The sequence below is a fragment of the Acipenser ruthenus genome, chromosome 16 (assembly GCF_902713425.1).
Source record: "Acipenser ruthenus chromosome 16, fAciRut3.2 maternal haplotype, whole genome shotgun sequence".
In the NCBI taxonomy this organism is placed as follows: Eukaryota; Metazoa; Chordata; class Actinopteri; order Acipenseriformes; family Acipenseridae; genus Acipenser; species Acipenser ruthenus.
Genome location: NC_081204.1, coordinates 35,395,134 through 35,400,133, shown reverse-complemented (window position 1 = coordinate 35,400,133; position 5,000 = coordinate 35,395,134). Strand labels below are relative to the sequence as shown.

Below are 5,000 nucleotides of genomic sequence, written 5' to 3'. Positions count from 1 at the left end.
CTTTTGATTTATTCCTCACAAATCAGTAATTTTACAATTCAGGATAATTGGGATATATGCTAATTACATCATTCCAATAGCTATTTATAATTCGTATAACTACGTAAAATTCAATTTAGGGTTATTACTCATTAATTTATATATTAAAATAAGTTCAAATATTATATTGTTACCAAAACGGCGTTTGTGGATAATATATGTTCAATGTTTTATACAATTTTAATTATTAAAAATATATATATAATTTAAATATATGTACCTTTCCAGTTAAGTGTCACAAATTGAATTATGGGTAATATGAAAATATATGGGATATGGAGAAACCCATTGAATTATTCTGCCGTAAACACCGCAATTAACCACCAGGGGGAGATGTTCGGAAACTACATGCAATCTTGTATTTGACCAAATGTAAACAATTATCATTTTGTCTACGAACATCCGATCCAGACGCATGATACGTCTTTGGAAAGCCACAAAACGGCTTTTTTTATATAAAATAAATAACCCCTGCATATTGAGCTACAGGACACAGCACGAGCAATGAAAGCAGGGTCCCCACAGACTTCTATCAGGCGCGTTCACGGTCATAACAAAGCCTACGTCAGCATGCGCGCTTCACAGAATGTCCGCCCCCATGCTTGCCTGGAGTTTCACATCGCAATAGGAGGATTCTCCTCAGGTAAAACAAAACCGTATTGTTATTTATACCTGTTTAAGGGGCTTGTTTTTTGGCTGTACGGCTTCATCTCATCCTTTGTTAGTCATAATCGAAAGCGCGCCAGCCTCCGTTTTCTGTGTTTGTTTTAACCCTTTGCAGTCCATTTATTAAGTGCGCAACAGGCACGTCAGGTTTTCACACGCGCAGTTCATTTTAGACGCGCTGTTTAAAAGTATTTTTTTTTCACAGTCAAACGGGTTTAAATGGCCCTGCATATCAACAAAGCACTCACTAGAAATCTCCAGCCCCGCCCCACCCTTTCGTTTGCTATAGCGTTTACCTATGTAAGAAATAAATAATAATAATAATCATAATAATAATCATAATAATAATAATAATAATAGTAATAATAATAGTCGTACATACCGATCGATCATCTCTGGATCACTCGTTTTATCACCAAACTCCTCAATAATGCGATCCAAGTCATTATTTTATTACTATAACATCTGAAAAAATCTCTACAAATGTCCATGATAGTCTCTGTGCGCTGACGCACTCAGCCAGCTTGTTTACTATGAACGCCCCGTTATCTGATACCTGATACCATATATGACTATTCATGAGATACGCCTTTTTTTTTTTTCTCGACTTGTTTCGGCTCCTGTCGCTCCCACTCGGCAATTGAATGGTTGTCTCGGCTTTTTCCGGAGAAAAAACGACTAAACACGCGTTTATTGCGTTGCTATAATGATGTCGGACCCAGTCCGACAAAGGACCTGTGAGGAATAATTGCAATGTCGGACCCAGTCCGACAATGGACCGCAAATTAATGTTGCTGTGTTGTTTTTTGCTATGGATGATTTATCTGATTGCCCCTGCTAATGCTTTATTGTGCACACACGAGGTTGTTGCCTCTTCATGGTTTTAATATCACCGGGTGTGTGTTAATTTCTTTTTATTGTTGGGAGTTCGCTGCACACGAGTTCTGAAGGAGTGACGTCGCTGTTTATTATATTGTTGTTCTTGTTTCCCTGCAGCATTGATTGTTGGCCAATCTGTATCTATCATTTTGGGATCCATGGTGGTTGATTACATTAGTCACTTAAACTGTAATTTCTGATTAGAATTCACTGTGTTGTTTATGAATTTGTGTGGAGTTTATTGTTTTAATTAATATAGTTTTCTGTTTTAACAAGATATAAACTGAAAACACACAATGTGTGGGGTTTGTCAGTGTGTGCCTCGTAATCACGTGACCCACGATTTAAGACTACAGGGGGTGCGTTCACGAGAGGCAGACTTTGCTAAATCTGCGCAGATTCTGCAAAGATTCGGAAAATTCCTTGGCTACTTGCTACGATTCTGTGCGGATTCTGCGCAGAATGACGGAAGTCCGCGTGTCGTGAACGCTGCCGAACTCTCTCCACACACAACACACAGCGTTCTTACGCCTGCCGCCACTCCTGCACACGTGAGGGGAATACTGAACCTGGTAACAAATTCAAATCCATGCGTTTCCAGCAGATGTGTCCGTCCTCGCCTCTTGCTTTGCTCGACTACCTCTAAGAGAAATGTGTTGGGCTTGTCTCTTCACCTCAGTGTTGCTATTGTGTTTAAATTGACACATTTTTTTCTGCACTTGTATTAAATGTCGCTTCATCTGTGAGACTGAGAAATAATTCTCAGACAATATTATGTCTGTAGACCAAGAGAAAATTCATAATACTGTTCTGTGACAATGTGAAGCACTTCCAGTGTATTTATTTATTTATTTATTTTTTATTGCATTTATATAGCGATTTTTGTACAAGCGTTTCACAAAGCACTGTACAGTACAGAGCACAAAAAAAGAAAAAAACACAATACATTTCTATAGCATGCCACACATACAGACCATAATAATACAAAAGCAGCAGTTTTTATGAAAGTGTGTTTTTGCTCTTGACAATACTCGACCGTCCCCTCGCTAGATTGCTCTGATACTGTCTGATACTGTCTGTGTGTGTGTGTGTGTGTGTGTGTGTGTGTGTGTGTGTGTGTTCTTGTCTCTCGCCTGTCCGGTGAGGATGAAGATGTAGTTTCAGTGTTTAATGCTCATCCCCTCAGTGTGTGTCTGTATGTTCTTGTCTCTTGACAGGTCTGTGAGGATGAGAAGGTCTCCACAGTCTGGAGTCTGGTCTCTGACAGGCTCAACATACCTGTCAATCAACAGGGACTCCTCTGCAAAGGCAAGGCGCTGGCAGGTAGGCTGAACAGCACAGCACAGCACAGCACAGCTCACCCCTCCTCTCACCCCTCGCCTCATCCCTCCTCTCACTCCTCGCCTCACCCCGGGTCAGTGTGGCACAGCCTGCCTGCTCTTCTGAACAAACACTTCAGCCCTGCCGACGCAGTGAGAGTCTGGAGCAGCAACACAAGGTAACCTGAACACAAACACACACACACACACAGACACACACAAACACACACACAGTGAGAGGCTGGAGCAGCTACACAAGGTAAATTGAACACAATAAACACGGCTACACACACAATCCTAGCTGCAGCAGATGTACAATGTTATACAGACACACACAGACACAGCTGTACAGTGACACAGAGACGCACACACAATCACAGCTGCAGCATACACACTCTGAAATGCAGGTGTAGAGCAGCGTGTAGTTGTGACTCTGTGTCTCTCTCCTCCCCCTCTCCTCTCCTCTCCTTACTTTGTTTAAAAGAATAGAAGCACACCCAGTGAGCAAGGCATTGAGCAGCCCCACATCCCGCTTCACAATACCGCTACATATTGACTGACTGTTCGCATTGTGTGTGTTTGGTAAGACAAACCACATTTTCTACTTCTACTTTCTACGATTGGGCAAGTCAGCGGTTGTTTGATAACAGAACATAAAACATTACAGAGCGGGTTGAACTGCATTGCTGCAAATCAAGGCCCTTTAAAATGTGTACCTTCCCAGCTCAGGTATTGCTGAGGTAAAGAGACACTTCCTACAGGAGGACAGGACGTTGTCAAGGAGGGGATGTCGTCACGTGTCCTGAGGGCTTTCTTAAAAACATTGTTTTATTATTTCTAAGCGTACGTTGTTATTGCCTTTTAGCTCTTGAGCATAATAATCTCAATCCCGTTTGAAATTTGCATGGTGGCAGATGAGGGATGTCACTTCACTCGAGGCGTGCGTACTGATGAAGATGTAGTTTCAGTGTTTAATGCTCATCCCCTCAGTGTGTCTGTGTGTGTCTGTGTGTGTGTGTGTGTGTGTGTTTGTGTGTTCTTGTCTCGCCTGTCCTGTGAGGATGAAGATGTAGTTTCAGTGTTTAATGCTCATCCCCTCACTGTGTGTCTGTGTGTTCTTGTCTCTTGACAGGTCTGTGAGGATGAGAAGGTCTCCACAGTCTGGAGTCTGATCTCTGACAGCCTCAACATACCTGTCAATCAACAGGGACTCCTCTACAAAGGCAAGGCGCTGGCAGGTAGGCTGAACAGCACAGCACAGCACAGCACAGCACAGCTCACCCCTCCTCTCACCCCTCGCCTCATCCCTCCTCTCACTCCTCGCCTCACCCCGGGTCAGTGTGGCACAGCCTGCCTGCTCTTCTAAACAAACACTTCAGCCCTGCCGACGCAGTGAGAGTCTGGAGCAGCAACACGAGGTAACCTGAACACAAACACACACAAACACACACACAGTGAGAGGCTGCAGCAGCTACACAAGGTAACCTGAACACAATAAACACACACACACACACACACACACACACACACAGTGAGAGTCTGCAGCAGCTACACAAGGTAACCTGAACACAATAAACACACACACTGCTATACACACACACACACACACACACACACACACACACACACAGTGAGAGTCTGCAGCAGCTACACAAGGTAAATTGAACACAATAAACACACACACTGCTACACACACACACACACACACACAGAGTGAGAGTCTGGAGCAGCTACACAAGGTAACCTGAACACAATAAACACACACACTGCTACACACACACACACACACACACACACACAGTGAGAGTCTGGAGCAGCTACACAAGGTAACCTGAACACAATAAACACTCACACTACTATATATACACACACACACACACACACACACACTGCTACAATGCACACCGGATTTAAAAGTATGTTCTGTATTACAGTGCCACATGTCGTCTCTTTTGGCAAGTGATATTTTCAAAATAATATTGAGTGGCAATAAAGAGTGCTGACTGTATTTGAACCCGGAGTAACTGTTTGTTAAGGTAGTTAGTAACACTTGTGATTGTATTTAATGATTCTTTATATCCGTGATTGTCTTGATTT

The 5,000-nt window shown here is 42.7% G+C and overlaps 1 long non-coding RNA gene across 1 annotated transcript in view; it reads left to right on the top strand.

Moving 5' to 3' along the window:
- Positions 1–5,000, top strand: part of LOC131697863 (uncharacterized) — a 7,910-nt gene that overhangs the window by 2,052 nt on the left and 858 nt on the right. The window contains exon 2 of the long non-coding RNA XR_009307522.1: positions 2,802–4,321. This is a non-coding gene — a long non-coding RNA (uncharacterized LOC131697863). The remainder of the gene's footprint in view (positions 1–2,801; positions 4,322–5,000) is intronic.